General features: G+C 34.0%; 1 protein-coding gene across 1 annotated transcript in view; it reads right to left on the bottom strand.

Moving 5' to 3' along the window:
- Positions 1-18,759, bottom strand: part of LOC108973086 (plasma membrane calcium-transporting ATPase 2) — a gene marked incomplete in the record, with an annotated part of 169,641 nt that extends 150,882 nt beyond the window's left edge. The window contains 1 exon segment of the mRNA XM_018940107.1: positions 18,295-18,759.
- Positions 18,760-19,001: the final 242 nt, after the last annotated feature.

Genomic DNA, 19,001 nt, shown 5'->3' with positions numbered 1-19,001 from the left:
AACGAAAAAGGTTGAAGGCTTAGGATGTGAAATTTATATGAACAACTTCTTCAATTCACCTTTACTACAATATAAGCTGATTGATCAGAATACTGAGGCGTGTGGAACAGTTCGAACTAACAGGAAACAACTTCCAAAAACTGCACCTGCTGACAAAACAATGAAGCGTGGCGATATTTACTCAACGAGTTTTCATGGCATAAGTTATATCAAATGGATGGATAATAAAGGAGTACATTTGTTGAACTACTTTTTGTCGCCTGTAGAAACGGACATCGTAAAGCGCCGCAAAGCTGGTTCAGCCGACAAAATTTATGTCAAATGTCCTAGGATTGTGTCACATTATAATAAAAATATCGGTGGAGTAGATCTTATGGATCAACGTAAGGTGTGCTATGAAATAGATCGAAGATAAAGTACTACCTTCGCCTTTTCTTCGATTTGTTCGATATATCGGTAAATAATGCACATACCATATATACTAAGCTGCACAGTGAAAAGCAATTAGAGGGAAGCCTGCTGTACACCTTACAGTTCAGACAGGTAGTCGCCAGGAGTTTGGTAGACGGCTACAGTACTAGACAACGTGGAGTCCCTACTACAAAAAATAGTGCAGTGAGCAAATATGTGAAGCGGCAATTATCGATGCACCCCATGGAAAAATCCTCCACCAGAAAGAGGTGTGCAAATTGTGCGAAATATAAAAAAGAAAATCGAACAAACAATATGTGTTCTGTGTAACGTTCACCTATGTTATACCAATGAGAGAAATTGTTTTGCTGATTATCATAATTAATAAACAGTATTTCTATAATATAAGCGTATTTATTAACCTATTACCCCATTCTCAAAAGCAAACTTAATAAAAGTAAAATTGAGATTGTTTGAGTGAAACGTATCTCTTATCGAAAATAGGGACATCGGTGTCCCAAAAAATTGCAAAAAAACTATAATAGTTTAGTGAGTTTTGATTTGAAAATTTATTTTTTATAGACCTAATGAGTCAATATAAATAGCTAAAATACTTGCATAAGGTCCCATAACCTTATGGTCCTGAAAGGGTTAAGGAGCATAATGAACTTTTTTTTAAGTAGTTCTTGCTTTCGCAGAAATCATCCCTGAAGTTATCTGCTTGGAGCGGATCCGCCTCCTAGAAGCATTAAGAGGTCATTCCTCAACTACGTCGACGAAATTAAAGAATACGCCGACCAGGCTTCGGACGCCACAAACTTCCGACGAACACTGACCTCCATTCATAGTGGAGCTATTAACATCTTCACCCTCTCAGTGAATTACGTACTTGTAGTCAAACCACCACTCATTGAAGACGAAGAGCTCGAGTTGTCGCGTGAAATGAAAGTGACCAGCAGCTTCGTTCTGCAATAAGTCAATAGAATAAATTATGCTTCCTTAGACCGAGGAACAAATTTCGCAAAATTTGTTTTTCAGGAGCAGGATTGAATCAAAACACACGAGGAGGGGATTTCTTTATATACACAACAATATTAGTCAAAGAGAGTGGGCTGCTCAATTTCTCACTCAGTAAAGTGTGGGGAATATTGTGCACTATATTTTCCGCAAAACTCAAAGTAATAAAAATGTGGGAGATTAAAACTGAATTGTCCTTATTTATAACAAACTAATATTGTTTCTCATTCCGTAAAGAGGGGTGTAGAACTTTTACTCGGCGTAACGTGGCAAATTGTCTAACGAAGGAACTGGAATTTAGAATAGCATTCCCCGATTTCGGGGTTAAAATGGCTATGTACGGATATTGGAGGTCCCCCAGATCATTCATATAGTTGCCGTTGACTTATGGTTTTTGCGATATTTGCATTTCAAACTAAAAAATCAACTGTATAAAATGCGTGTTTCTCAGATTTATAATGAATTTTACACTTGTATTTTTAACTTTTATATCCACTAACACTTCACTAATTACTTTTTAACCATTTATTTTATATTAAATAGTTTAAAAATAACTTTAATTCCATATTTAACTTCGGTTGAGATCCACTTATTCATACAATAAGAAAAAAATTAGTGTTGCCATATTTTGTAATGGAAGAAAGAATAAAAATAAATATAAGAAAAAATAATGATTATGGCGCCAATATAAAATTCATTATCTTGTGATGAGTAATGTAAAATCTTTCGGAATTTTCAGTATCTTGATAAATCAGTGTGTTGGATCGGTCAGAAACACCGAAAACACAAAAAGAAGTTCAACGCAAAAAGTGTTGATCCGACCAGGGTTATTTTTTTGAAGAGTGGCCGTAGGCCGCCATTGCAGAATAGAATTCTATGCGAAAAACTAACAATGCGTTATTTTTTTCTGTCATTGGGATATTATTTGTTTTCTTTATTGTTTTTTCCTTATAAATAGGAGAAACACTTATTTTAAACAATTTCATTATTAACTTTAAATGCAAATATCTCAAAAACCATAAGTCAGCGGCAACTAAGTATGTGTATGTATTCTTGATGTCGAAGTCCTCTATCCATAAGTACACCCCTACGGGTTCGAGGGGAAACCGAAAATACCCGCGGCAAGGCATACCTGTCGCAAGAGGCGACTAAAAGCCATATGCACTATGTCAGGCTTTAGAGACCATGTTTTGATGTCAACATGGTCTAAGTCAGATAAGTGCTATAATATTCAGCTGAAAGTCAAATTTTTAGCTTTATATTTATATCACAAAATATAAGGCATTTGTCACAGCGACAGCAATAGAAATCACCGTGGAGTTTAGTCTTCATAGACAGGTATTCACGTAAAAACACATTCTAAACTTGACCCGATTTTTCGATTTCGGAAGATGCAAGACCAAGTGCAAATGCACTGCACTTTCTTTTTTCCGAGACACACTGAAATAATTTTAATACGTCTTACATACGGCAATTTTGGTTTTCATAAAGAAATTTTAACTGTGTCGTCACAAAGGATTTACAATAAAAATTATCCCTTAGTACTGCAATTTTAGTGAACTTAACTGTAGACAAAGTATTACATCACATCAAAGGTATTATTTCAAAATAATAACGGTAATAACATTTTTAATAGAATTAGATCTCTAATTACATAGTCCTAATATTTTTTCGCTTTTAGGATAATAATATATTAGTTTAATACTTATATATTTTTTTGTTATAACTGCGCATGTGCCTGCCACAGCCAATTGTCTGAAACTCGCGACCTTTTAGAGGCGAAAACGTTAATAGCTTTGTTCATCTTCTGGTTGGCCTAGTTGCATCACGTAATGATATTATATTTTAGCTACATATGTACATAGTCGGTAAAAAATTATGTATTGAAAAATGCTATATCAATTTATGTGTTGAACATTCAATAGTACCCTGGACATTGCACAAGTAAATTTTATGTAATAAATTAATAAAGTAAATTTTTGAAATAAGTTCGAAAACCTCGATCCTAAAACATTTAATTTCCAAATCATATAACCGACATTTAATTTATATTTTTACAACAAAAATAAATAAATAATCAGTTTAGGTATGCTATAAACTATATGTTTTGCTTGAATGAAAAATATTTGGCGAATATATATCTGATTAGTATAACATATCACAAATAAAGTAGCAGCCCGCCCCGGCTTCAACGAGTATTAAACAACCATTTCAAAAGTTATAATTTTGTACACACTCTCCCACAACTACTTTCTTGTTTTTGCGTGGGGTCATTAAAAATGAAGAAATTTCGACCGTGAATGTATATCTTTTCGTATTATTATTACTAATTTTGAATGTTTGCAAAAAGGTCTTTACTATATATTTTACTTTCTCTACTCCTGAAAAAAAAATTTATTGAGTCAGATCTTCCTAGTAAACGATCTTTCATGTTAATTTATTTTCTGGTAGCAACATAAATTGATTTTAAGAACCTCCAACTCGCGATAGACCAAAATACCGTTGACCATGAGTAAAACATTATTTTCGTTGGTCAATCCCTATTACTTCGAAAGTTTGGAACTTGTTCGTAGTTAGAACGAAAAATGTTTTACTGGAAGTTAAAATCGTTTAAATGGGATTGACAAATTACTTGGGATCATCAAAATCCTCGGTATATGAGCTAGTTACCAGCTGCTGTGCCAGTGATATTGGTTGCTACAATTAAATTGTGCTTCAATTCCTTAATAAGCAGCCTCGTCCCGTTGCACATGCTTGGAGAGCTTAAATTCATCAAAATCATTATTGAAATCCCAATTTTTAAAGCCAATTCATGTGGTAGCAGCTCAGAAGGGTTTAATGAATTTAAAAACCCCAGGGGATAGTGGTTATTTGTATTTTTTATTTCTCCGGGAACTTTTTAAATAATCAGATCGTTTATTTCTTTGACACTATCATCCTGGTTGACACTATTGCCCTAGAACACAATCCAACGAAATTCCTTTTCGTGCAAATTTTTGATTTCAACGTATGTGCATCTATTAAAATTTCTAAGCTATGGACTATTTGGCTTAAAGACACATCCAGAAGAATATTACAATTACTGCTTACATTTGGAGTGGGAAAAATTCCTTCCCCAAGTTTAAGCAGTTGCTGGGGAAAATCCCCATCAGTGATTCCATGAAGATGAGCTCTTATATTCGTCCCTAATTTTATACTTTCAATCCAAGTCCATATGGGCGGCGGAGTTAATGACAGGAAGAGTCTGTCGAAAATCTGCACTAAATAGAAAAGTTATCCCGCTCATTGGAGCAAATGAGTTTATACGCTCTTTTAATGTTCTGTTCACGGCCTCGATTGTGCTTTATTGCTCATGGTACATTCAACTGCTAACGCTATCTTTCTTGATTGTCTCATTTTAGCAAGTATTGAATTTGCAAGAAACGCCTTACCAGTGCCCAGGCTTGCAAAAAAATGTTGTTTTTGTTATTACTCACGGTATAGTTATTTGTAGAAAGTTGAGATCTAGAACTTTTGGGCATTTTAAAATAAAAAAAGTTAAATTAAATGATATTATCTCGTTAAATTCTAAACTTTACAAATATATAATGTGTTGAACCAAGCAAATTATTTGTTTACTCCATTTTACAGTTTGCACAATTTGGTAACAAAATCGTTTGCTTCACAGGAGCCTCAATAACTTTCCATTTAGGGTTCTGTTGATCCGCAGTTAGGTGTAATGCGCGTCATATTAAAATTTACGTAAATTATCTCATTATGCACGCGTTTATCACAAATGTAACAAAAAACCCACAAGTGCCAAATCTGTACGAACTGGATGTCACAAAATGTAAACAAAGAGACGCATGTTTCACTTGGTATTTACTCACCCTTATTAGTGCGTTGCAGCTTAGCTTAATGTTAAATAACATTCTCCGTCTACAGTTGACATTATTTGTTATAAGTAACTAATGATTTTTTTTTTAATTTATGCTCGTAAATCAGTTAAAAATTTTCTGATTTTTGTTTTCACAAACCATCCTTATTGGATACCCTTCAAAGTGATTAAGGCAATTTTTCATATCATGCAACGCTTTAGTCAGCTATAGCAAACAGATAAAAACCCAACTTATTTATATATATATCTAAAATAAAAAATAACTTATTAAGTTGTTTGGTATTGAAAGGCCAAGTTTTAAAACATAAATTGCAATGCATCTGGGATATTTGATCCATTGTATCAGGGTTTGAAACGCATAAACCTCGTACCACGCGCATCTCAAATAAATTGAATATTTTTGAGATTTTAGCAAAAAATATACTTAAGATGGCAAGAATATATTATATTTTCATGACTGAAGGATGTTTGTGCTTTGATTTAATTTGGTAAGTTTTTTTTTATCTTTATACACTCTCAAAAGCTTTTCAGTGAAAGTGCAAATTATACAAGGCATCAATTTGCAATGTCGTTTGACCGTGCATACCGACGATGTATAAATACTAGTCATACCGTATCGATACTCTGCAGTAGTACCCGCGACTCCGCTCGCTGCTTGTGTTCGAGGATATGATTAATCTTGATAACAATATAATGGAATAGTTAAATTCGCAATCTACATTTTTTAACTTCATAAAATCACTTAAGGAGTAGTTCATACTTAAATACGTATCCGGTCTTTGTATCTGCATTGTACAATATATCGCACACACATATGTTTGATGTTATAGCGTATAACAGTGCAGATGGCTCTTACGCCAGGTGTCAAATCAAATGGTAATGTTTTGTTCATGTCATGTCATTGTTAAATGAGTATTGAACACATGCATATGTTTTGAAATATATATTTTTATTTATGAATTGTTGTGGCTTTTTTATAAAACGATAGAAAATAACCTACGCCCGTGCCGAGGATCCAAGCTACCTCATTACCAATTTTCAGCCGTTCTTGAGTTATAAATATACACAAAAATTGCGAAATCGAGGGTGATTTTGCAAAAAGGGCCGCCTTTAGGACCTTTTCCAAGATTAACGGTAAAGACGTCTTTCCGTGCTATGGTTTGCGCGTTACGTGCGGACATACCAAAATACTGTTAAATTTTTATATATAAGATTTTACACCTAAATTTTTAACTTTCCTTTCACTAATTTGTTCCTATATTTTTTTAATTACATTGTGCAATTTAAACTTTTTTCAAATTTCAGTGTTACCTTACCTACGTATTTTGGAGGAAAACTTTAGTATAGCATTCCCGTAGATAGGACGTTCTCCAGAACAATAACATATGTACATATATACACACACTGACTTATAATTTTCGAAATATTCGCAATTAAAGTCTAAAAGTTTACAAATAAAAGCATGTAATTTTTATATATTCTTACAAATTTTACTCTTAACAGCACTAAATAGGGCTGGGCTAAAATTTCTCCCTAAATAGTTTTTACTCATAAATAATACACATATAGTTTTAAATCATAGTTAAATTTTTTTACTTTTGGTTAATTTACACAATAAAAAACGGTTGCATGTAAAGAAATAATAAGTGTTCCGATAAAAATATTTTCCAAACGAACAAAAATAAATACTTAGAAATATAAAAGATAAAGTTTTTTTTAATTCTAAGTTTTGGGGTGTTATAAATATGTTTTATGGTAGTATATTATATATTATTTCATAGCTCTTTCGTGTCGAACTACATTCGGCATTAGGGGACTTCGGCCGCGATTAAAAAAAAAATAACCCTCATGAATCAGACACCGGAGTGTTCATAGTTCTTCCGCGGCGAACTATTACCAGAAATCTTCTTCTTAATTTTCGTAGACACCGCTTACGCCGAGTTAAGAACAGCGCGTCAGTCGTTTCTTCTTTTCGCTACGTGGCGCCAATTGGATATTCCAAACGTAGCCAGGTACTTCTCCACCTGGTCCTTCCAACGGAGTGGAGGTCTTCCTCTTCCTCTGCTTCCCCCGGCGGGTACAGCGTCGAATTCTTTCAGAGCTGAGTGTTTTCGTCCATTGGAACAACGGAACCTAGCCAGTGTAGCTGCTGTCTTTTAATTCACTGAACTATGTCAATGTCGTCATATACCTCGAACAGCTTATCGTTCCATCGAATGCTATATTCGCCGTGGCCAACGCGCAAAAGACCATAAATCTTTCGCAGAACTTCCCCTCGAAAACTCGCAACGTCGACTCATCAGCTGTTGTCGTCGTCCAAGCCTCTGCACCATAAAGCAGGACGGGAATTATGAGTGACTTACAGAATTTGGTTTTTGTTCATCGAGAGAGAACTTTGCTTTTCAATTTCCCACTCAGTCCAGTAGCACCTGTTGGCAAAAGATATCCTGCGTTGGATTTCCAGGCTGACATTGTTGGTGGTGTTTACACTGGTTCCAAGATAGGCGAAATTATCTACGACTTCAAAGTTCTGACAGTCAATAGTCACGAGAGAGCCAAGTCGCGAGTGCGGCGACTGTTTGTTTGATGACAGGAAATATTTCGTCTTGCCCTCGTTCGCTGTCAGATCCATTTACATTGATATCAATATCATCGGCCAGCAGCTGTAATCTCTTATAAAAGATTGTACCTTCTCGATTCAGTTCTGCAGCTCGATCTATTTTCTCCAACAGCAGATTGAAGAAGTCGCACGATAGGGAGTCGCCTTGTCTGAAACCCCGTTTGGTATCGAACGGCTCGGAGAAATCCTTCCCGATCTTGACGGTGCTTTTGGTGTTGCTCAACGTCGGTTTACACAGCCGTATTGAAATACCAATGAAAAGGATTACCAGAAATACCTCCTCAAAATACTCACCGGCATTTTTTAAGCGTAGTGAAATACTTATAATTTAACATGATTATAATTTTCGATATAATCTTTCTTTTTTGGTCTATATGTTTGTTCGTTTGCATAATATGGGTATGGTAACACTAATTATTTGCTTACAACCGTTATTATTGTGGAAATCATTCAAATTTATTAAAATTTTAATAATCATGAAAAAATTAATTAGTGATGTGTTAGTCTATAAAACATTGTATATATAAAAATAAGTTGGGTTTTTGTCTGTTCGCTATAGCTGACTAAATCGGAGCATGAAATGAAAATGGTCTGAACCCCTTTGAAGGGAATCCAATGAGGATGGTTTAAAAAAAAAAATTTGGCGAACGCAAATTCAAAAACACGTCATCACTGAAGAGAATGTTAAATTTAGACAGAGAATATTATTTAACATTTAGCTAAGCTGCAACGCACTGATAAGGGCGAATAAATTGTAAAAGGGTCGATCAAAATGTGCAACACCAAGTGAAACATGTCTCCCTTTGGTTAAATTTTTTGATCCATCCAGTTCGTACAGATTTGGCACTTCATATGGATTTCGAGTTACACTCGTGATACGAATTAGATGTAGCGATTCACAAAAATAAAGCTCAACATAACTTTAAAATATAGTAAAATGGGGTTGAGGCTCCTGTGAGGCAAAGCCTTTTGTTACAAAATTGTACAAATTGAAAAATAGAGTAGAGAAATCATTTGCGCGAGTCTACATATATTTTTAAAAGTTAGAATTTTGTAAGAAATAAACAAAGTAATTAAAAAATTGTTTTGTTTGTATTATAAAAATCATACGTGTACCGAAATATCAGGAGAATTCTCTTGCTCTTGCAAGATTGCAGATTACAAAAATCCTATACCGAAATATACAAGGGCACGAGAGCACCCATTGCAGAATCTAGTGATATATTAACGGCTGATTCGATCAATTTATTGTAAATTACTATTGTGTGTGTTTGTCGTTGTGCCGTTGTATTAGGTGAAAAATTCTTCAATTCTTGCAAAGTGCAAGGGTTTTGCAAGAGCAAGAGAATACTCCTTATATTATTTTCTATAGAATATTCACAAGTGTTGATTAAGTTGCCCTAATAGCCTTTTCGCACAGGAGATATTTGATCAATTAGCGCCTTTTTTTAATCGAGTATCCAGCTGTGCGGAAGGCAAAAACTGGTTTGCCAATTATATTCTTAATATACTAAATAAATAATAAATAAAATATATTTATTTGGCTATTCGAAAGGACATTAATGCTTCATATAATTGTTTTTAATTTATAATTATCATGCGTGGCTTCGTGAACGAGCTATTTTAGCTGCAAAATATATATAATATGCAAAATATCGATATTCACCCTTCTAAATACAACGGTCATTGCCCGGCAATGAGAAATTGTTCAAATCGAACGCCATTGTACAACCCATTTTTGACATACTGATATACCATTATAGGAGAAGGATCTTGACCGTTTCCACGACAGTCGGGTCTACGTAACCGGAACGTACCCGGATTTTTATCCGGCCAAGGACTGTCAACTCGGCAGAATTCTGCCGCTAAAACAACAACAACACCAAGGATTACCCCTTAACTTTAGTTATTTATATCACACATTGAGCGTCATTTCCGATCAAAAGTGAAATAGGTACCGGAGTCTAAATATTCGGTAGCTTAGGGCTTGAGCAGTTTTTGTGGATTTAAAAAAATTTTGGTCATAAGGTTGCACACACTTAAGATAATATTAATTACTTCTTCATTTGTATACTGGAAACTGAACGAATAAAGTGGACTTTAAAATTGTACCATATGTGACGTACATAGATGTGGCTGTTGTCCATTTTCACAATGAATTAGGAATATAAGAATGATACGTACTAAATTTTGTCGACATCGGCCCCGAGATATGCGATTTTACCGAAAAGTGGGCGGTACCACGCCCATCGTCCGATTTTCACCCCGGCTCTCATATAGCTTTCTTGTACCATCTTGTTGGTAAAATTTAATGTCTCTGGCGTATTTGGTTATTGATTTTTCGCGCTTTTAGTAGTTTTCAACGGTACCGTTATATAGGGAGTGTGCAGGGTTATCCAAAAGTAAATTTGGTTGTTGTAGCTTAAGTAGTTTAAGAGATATGAACATTATACTTTTTAAAGGGCGGGACCACGTCCACTTTTTCAAAAAAAAAAAAAAGAAAAAAGGTGTCCCTTGCTACTGCGATCCTCCGTACCAAATTACAGTTTTATATCTTTCCGAATTTCCACATCTCTCGTCGCCCTGACCATTTATATATATATAACCTCATATCTATCTCGATTAGTTTTAGGTGGTACGTTCAACCGTTAAGTGAACAAAACTATAACTTCTACTCGGTAGCAACTGGTTGTAAGAGTATAAATATTGAAGTTATTTTACATTAAAGAATAAGGAAATTATTTCATTATTTGTGATCACTTACTTTGTTTAACATCCTATTAGATTAAAATACGCAACGTGTGCCGCCACGATGTCAAAATCGGGCTTGGCGACTTTACCGCTAGGGTAGGCAATGAAGGTATCTTTGGCGCCAAATGCTCTAAAATTCTACTAAAAAATGCGGTGACTAACACAAGGTTTCAAGACCGGAGCTCTTGTAGAACCCCCAAAGTTGATCTAGTCGCCGATGCCCAGAGCATAATAAAATTACGAAGGGAACACTTCTCCAGCCTGCTAAACGGCAGTGAACGCACAACGCCAGGAGAAGGTTAACCCGATTCCCCTATCGATGGAGCAGACGTTCCACTGCCCGACCATGAAGAAGTTCGAATAGCAATTACCCGTCTGAAGAGTAACAAAGACGCGGAAAAAACCCGTGAAAAGAGAATCTAGAAACATCACCTGTTCGTCGATTTCAAAGCTGCCTTTGACAGCACGAAAAGGAACTGCCTTTACTACCCCCGCGAGCCGTTCGATACTAAACGAGGTTTAAGACAAAGCCACCCCCTTCGTGCGCCTTCTTCCACCTTCTTCTGGAGAAAATAATTCGAGGTGCAGAACTTAATCGAGCAGATACAATCTTCTATAAGTGATATTGGTATCAATATAAATGGGTCTAGCAGTGAACGAGGGCAAGACGAAATATCTCGTGTCATCAAAGAAACAGTCGTCGCACTAGCGACTAGGCTCCCACGATACTTCGCAGTCGTAAATAACTGTACCCTCCGGGGGAAGCAGAGGAAGACCTCCACTCCTTTGGAAGGACCAAGTGTAGAAGGACCTGGCTACGCTTGGAATATCCAATTGGCGCCACGTAGCGAAAAGAAAAAACGACTAGGCTATAACCGCGTAAGCGGTTTCCACGCCAGTAAAGAAGAAGAGGAAGTCTCTCCAAAATTCGATAAAATTTTGTATATTATTTATTCGTTTGTAAATATGGTAATACAAATAATTTTATGCAACCGTTTTATTTTTTAATGAATACATGAATTATAGCCAAAGTTAAATATTAAATTAAAGTTAGTAGTGCACTATATAATACAAAACAAGGGTAAGCTTTAGGATACCGTCCAAGGAGTAGGGGGATAAGTTGGGTATGGGCGGAGATGGGAAATTCTTCAGATCTACAATACTTACAGAACTATATAAATTGGGTATTCTTTTATTTAAAATGTATTCTACTTTTATATTAGGTTGTCAAAAAAGTCTTGCCTTATTTTCGCTAGTTAGCGCGTAGTTCTAGTTTTTTGGCGCGCTAATACGTGTTTGATTGATTGTCGTTTCTTTTAAGTCGTCCGCGAGTTATAGCGTCGCAAACATGGAGCAAAATAAAGAGAAAATACGGCATATTTTACAGTACTACTACGATAAAGGCAAAAATGCATCTCAAGCCGCCAATAAAATTTGTGCAGTTTACATTTCCACCACACAACGATGGTTTCAACGTTTTCGTTCTGGTGTAGAGGTGGTCGAAGATGCGCAACGCTCCGGAAGGCCTGTCGTCGAAAACTGCGATAAAATCGCTGAATTGGTCGAAAGAGACCGGCACAGTAGCAGCCGTAGCATCGGTCAAGAGCTGGGCATGAGTCATCAAACCGTTATAAAATATAAAAATAAAAAAATTATAAAAATACCGCAAGACTTCTTTTTTGACAACCTATTATTTTTCTCGTTTACCATATACTATATACTCTAACCCTTCACTAATACATTTGTGTACATTTATTTCACTTAGTTTTTATTTAATATTTAATAAATTGTTCAATTATATGTATTTATTCACACATTAACAAACGGCAAGTGACAAATAACCATTGAGCTGATTTGTTATTGTTTGAATAAATATAATTGAACAATAATTTTAATATTAATTTAAAGCTTATGTTTGAACAGAACAGAGTGGGAGCTATGTTGCTTAGTTGAGCTCTGGGGGACCGTGGAGGTCATCTGTTGGCCACTCGGGGTGGGTGGCGGCGCAGCGCGCGAACTAAGTGCAGAGTTTGGATGGAGCCTTTTAGCGCAAACGCAGCAGAAGAATTCCTCCGGGCCCGGGTTGGACTCAATGCCAGCACGAGTCAGGAGGATAAGGAGCAACCCGGCTGCAAGGCGTTGCTCCAGTGACGACACACACAGATTAACATTCATCGATCCAAACGGGGTTAGATGGCCGAAAGGACAGCCCATGGTCGGATGAAATCCGAGTCAATTCCGGTACGTAGAACCGGCTTTCGGGGGAATTGCCGTCTGGTATTCTCTTCCACAGAACACTTTCGGTAGCCTAATTAGGTCTATGCCTAGAAGATGTGCAACTGTATTAGACGATAAAGAATACACAACAACAACAACAACAACATTTTTCTATTAACTCCCTTAAGAATTTTTTTTTCAATGTGAAAAATCTTGATTTTAGTTTTTTGTCTTTCGAATTTTTGAAAAATATTTTTTACCTTTGTTTTTGTAATATTTATAAATTAATTTTTTTCCAATATTTTTATTACTACCAATAACACTAGGTATGGGTTTTTTTATTCAATTTTTTTTTTTTGTCTTTCGAATTCTTGAAATATATTTTTTGGTTTTGCTGTTGTTATATATTATTACAAGCTAGATAATCCTTATCATCCTAACAGACATTAGATATCTGTTAGAACATCAGAAGAGGTCCTCCAGGTCAAGAAAATATATATATAGTTGCCGCTGACTTATGGTTTTTGAGATATATGCATTTAATGTTAAAACGAGTATTTCTCCGATTTATAATGAATTTTACACTTTTGCTTTTAACTTTTAAGTTCACTAGCAATTTACTAATTCGTTTCTAACCATTTATTTTATATTAAATAGTGCAAAAATAAGTTTTATTCAATATTTAAGTTTTGATCCATTATTTTTGTTCAATAACAAATGGGTTGCATTCTAAATAATAATCAGTGTTACCTTACTTACAACAAAAGAAATAAAGAAAACAAATAATACCCAAACGACACGAACTTCTTTCGCATTGAACTCCTTTTTGTGTTGGCGGCTTTCGACCGCGCTTCAAAAAAAACAGTAACACTGGCCGATCCAACACCATTATTTATCAAGATAATGAAAATTCTGAAAGATTTTACATGATTCATCACACGATAATGAATTTTGTATTGACGGCATAATCATTCTTTTTTAAATGGTTTTATTTAGCTCACCCCGTTTGTTTTATTATTTATTCTTGGATCAAATTTAGTAATTCAAATTTCACCCTCTTCCTGTCAACCGATTAATCTGAAATTTTGTATACACTTTGGGTTTTGGTGACAATACAATTATGTTTATTCATTATCATTATAAATTCAAGATGGCCGCCGCTACGAAATGGCGGATAACGTAGGTTTTATCAATCCCATCAATATGGGTATCAAATGAAGGGGCTCAACAAGCAGAATACAATATACTATAAAAAATTGAAATCCAAGATGGCGGTCGCTACAAAATGGCGGATAACGTAGGTTTTATCAATCCCATCAATATGGGTATCAAATGAAAAGGCTCAACAAGCAGAATACAATATACTATAAAAAATTTAAATTCAAGATGGCTGTCGCTACAAAATGGCGGATAACGTAGGTTTTATCAATCCCATCAACATGGGTATCAAATGAAAGGTCTCAAGAAGTAGAATTTACTATGCAAAATTGAAATCTAAGATGGCTAATGCTCAGCCCCTGGTGGGGATAGAGGGGAGGTTTCCTGAAAGCCCCAGGTGTGAACTAACTCGCAAATTAATTTTTACCCCCCTCCCTCCCTATACCCCCCGAACTGTAGTGAAACAAAAGCGGGGACATGGTGAAAAAAATAAAAACTAAAAACTAGAAAATAAAAATAGATAAAAAAACTTTTTAAGTTAAACGGTTTTATGTTAAACATACATTGCAATGTTTAAGATAAATGTACTAAAAACCAAAAAATAATAAAATAGATACAGTCGTGGGAATTATAAACATATGCATAGACTAGACTAAAATAAAACCGTGGGGCACGTCAATTGTCTACAATCGTTGATTAAACATTAACATTGCAATGTATGTATGTTTAACATAAAACCGTTTAACTTAAAAAGTTTTTTTACCTATTTTTATTCTTATTTTTATTCCATTAAAAATATGTATGAAAAAATATATTTCAGCTATAGTTTAATAATTTGAACTTAAAATTATATTAATATTATTTTTATTATTATTTAATATAAAATAATTTTAACAAAATAACTTAAATTTTAAGTGTGCTTAAATCGGCTGTTAATAGCAGACATTTCTATTTACCACAGGATAACGACCTAAGACACACAACTTATCATGCACGTGAAGGGTTGTTATGAAATTAAAAACAAATCCATAGGTCCCGTTAAAAATTTCTGGAATTTTTCAGAAAACCGTATTCGAAAACATCGAATTTCATCAAAATAAGGGAAAAAAGTTGGATCATGGACCTAGTGGGTCAAAATATCCGGAAATAATACTAGAAATTGAGTGGGGAGCATACGTCGATGTCTAGGGACAATAACAGCAACAAAATGTATGCCATAAACCGCTATAAGTATTGTAATTACTTTTGATATATATAAATCATCATTAGCGTACGTAAACTTTTTTGATATAAAATATGGCCATATACATATATGGCTTTATCATAATTTTTTTTATTTGTGTAAAAAAAATATTTTGATATGCTATATTTAATGCTAAATATACATCTTTTGAAATGTATAGAAAAAAAGGGTAAAATTTATAATAACGTCTCCGGATTTCGGGGATAAAATGGGTGTCACTGGAAAGGTGACATTCTCCAGATCACGAAAATATATGTATATAGCTGACTTATAGTTTTAAAGATATTTGCATTTAAAGTTAAAAAATTTACAACTTTTAATTTGATAATTTGTATATTATTAATAACGTTTTCACTTATATTATGCACATTTCACTTACTAACACTTCACTATAACATTTTTGTATATGTATTTTTTTTATATTTATTACAAATAGAGCTTTATTTTAATTATTTTGTTTCAGTTAAATCACTGCATTTGCACAGCAAGACTAGGGTTGCATACTAGCAAATATATGGTTTTGCCATATATATCTAGTTGTCAACAAAAGAAAATATGCAAAAACTTTATACCCCAAATACATAAATTAAAAACGCCAAAAATCTTTAAAAATTGTTTATAAAAGCAAAAAAGGTGCAGAAAGGAGTTCTACGCGAAGAACCCTGAACATCCCGGTGTTGGATCGACCAGTGTTATTTTTTTTTTGATGCGCGGCTTCTTCCTGTACTGGCGGCCTTCGGCCGCGCTTCAAAAAAAAAGTGAAGTGTCAGTAAGTGAAAAGTGCATTATATAAGTGAAAAGGTTGTTCACAATATACAAATTATCAATTTAAAAGTTGTAAATTTTTTAAATTTAAATGCAAATATCTTTAAAACTATAAGTCATCGGCAACTATATATATATATTTTCGTGATCTGGAGAACGTCACCTTTCCAGTGATACCCATTTTATTCCCGAAATCCGGGGATGCTATTCTAAATCCCAGCAAAAAAAAACGCTAAATTTATTCATTTTATAACAAATAAACATGCCGTGTTTTAATAGAAATAGATGTATGTAAACTTTATTGGTCTGCTATATGGTTGAAGCTGACTTATGGTTTTTGAGATATTTGCGTTTAAAGTTCAAAAATTCAACTACTAAAAAGCATGCTTCTCCGAGATATATTAATTGGACACTTATATTTTTAAATTTTATGTCCACTAACACTTCACTAAATTTTGTAATGGAATAAAAACAAGAACGATTAGGACGTCATAACGGCTGGGATTTAGAATAGCATCCCCGGATTTCGAGGATAAAATGGGTATAGTTGCAGAAAGGAGTTCTACGCGAAAGAACTTTGAACACCCCGGTGTTGGATCGACCAGGGTTATTTTTTTGGGAAGACTTTAGTATACCGTCCCAGGATTTCGAGAATAAAATGGGTATGGTCGGATAGAGGAGATTCTCCAGATCACGAATATATATGGTTATAGCCGCAGGAAGCTTATAGTTTTTCTCTTATACACATCTAGATGTGTATAAGGGAAGACTTTAGTATACCGTCCCAGGATTTCGAGAATAAAATGGGTATGGTCGGATAGAGGAGATTCTCCAGATCACGAATATATATGGTTATAGCCGCAGGAAGCTTATAGTTTTCGAGATATTCGCGATTAAATTTGAAATTTTGCAATATTTTAATTACATATTTCTGGTATTTAAAATTAATTTTTCACTTAAATTTTTTAATGTTATATACACTAACACATCACTTATTCATTTGCACACATTTATTTTATATAATATCTGTCTCTTATACACATCTAGATGTGTATAAGAGACAGGTATATATATATATATATATAACTTAGTTGAACTTATGTGAAATACATATTTTCTAGAACGGAAAATTAGTATCATGGTTGTTTCTATTATATTGTCCGTAACTGTATATACATTTTTTTTTCTTGATCTGGAGGACCTCCTCTATACCTGTCTCTTATACACATCTAGATGTGTATAAGAGACAGATGCTATTCTAAATTTTACCCAAATAATCTATATATATATATATATATAACTTAGTTGAACTTATGTGAAATACATATTTTCTAGAACGGAAAATTAGTATCATGGTTGTTTCTATTATATTGTCCGTAACTGTATATACATTTTTTTTTCTTGATCTGGAGGACCTCCTCCATCCGTAAATACTCATTTAAGCCCGACATCGGTGCTTTTCTAAATTTCAGCCTAAATCGATGAAGTATAAAATGGGGGATACTTGTATTAATTTTACCATGAAATTAATATACATTTACATATTATAATATATAAAGCTGTTTACATTTTTTTTCGAAAAAGCTTCCTCCAAAACTTAATATTGCTTATACATGTTACACAATAAGGTTTAACTTATTTAAATACGAAGCAAATATTTTAATCAAAGAACTAAAAAGTGAAATTTTTTACTACAAATATGGGACATTGCCCAATTTTTACGTTATGTATATAAAGAACATTTCAGGCGAAACACGTGAAACAGTAATCGCAAAAGTCGTATAAAATTTTGTTTAATAGTATTAAACACAAAATTACCAATATAAGATATATTGATGCCTAAATTAAGTTCAGAGGAAATATAGTTATTGCCACCGAAATTTATTATTTATTTCTTCCAGATTAATAATGATACCTATGATGCGACGATATATACGAAAATCCATTTTAATGAATTTAATCATTTACTAGCATATGCTTTGTCCGCATAATTTGATGACTTATAAAACTTTTTTATGATAATAAAAATGACTTTACGTATAAATTTAAGTTTAAACTTCGACCGTACCCATACCACTCGAATATCATACAATTTATATATATATGTGTATATTTTTTCTCAGTTGGGCACAATATTTCTATTTGCTTTTTGAGTTTTATTTTCAACATCAAATTATTTTTTCGCCGATATAAACTTATTTAAAAAAATAAATGATAAATAACATGTTATATTACCACTATTGCTGCAGCAAGGATACAATAAACAAAGTAAATCAATCCGTAAAATAAATTATGTTAACCGTGCCGTAAGCAACGTACAATTAGGACGAACAAGGCGAACGAATGAGACAGCACATCTACCGCGAAAAGACAACACCCGGACAACGTGTAGTAAGAAATTTGGGGATTGCACTGTGTATTTGCAAAAAACACTTATATACTTTATGTCGCGGAATTATGACACACGTTTTTGTTTTGTTTCCATACAGCTAGCAATGGCGTAATTTTGTAATATTTGTGGGTCCACACAAAATTTCCAATCAATAACTTTCCAACGAATGTACTAACACTTTAAAAATTTTTGTTGAACTGAATTAAAAAATTCGACCTTCATTGCTTCATAAGACAATGGAGAGAAAGAACATTCTACATCTGAGTTCAGACGTTAAAACGTTTGTTGCTGATTATTGGCAACTTCTCCTTAGCATTCTATGGCAACTTTACAGATTCCCATTGATGTGTGGAATACAATGCTCGCGACAGCATGGATAATATGATACGAGACTTTAGCATTGACTCTCTTTTTCTCTCAAACGCGTTCCCTGATTATTTGACAGCGATGAAGATCAGGGAATTTCTGACAGTTGATTTCAGAAAAGGCGGGATGCCAGAAGTAAACCGCTATAATTACCTGACGAAATTAGTGTGAAATTCAATTTGAT

Source organism: Bactrocera latifrons, unplaced genomic scaffold, assembly GCF_001853355.1.
Source record: "Bactrocera latifrons isolate USDA-ARS-PBARC rearing strain unplaced genomic scaffold, ASM185335v1 scaffold_455, whole genome shotgun sequence".
Taxonomy (NCBI): domain Eukaryota; kingdom Metazoa; phylum Arthropoda; class Insecta; order Diptera; family Tephritidae; genus Bactrocera; species Bactrocera latifrons.
The sequence above is the reverse complement of the archived record's forward strand: the minus strand, read 5'-3'. Positions and strand labels throughout refer to the sequence as shown.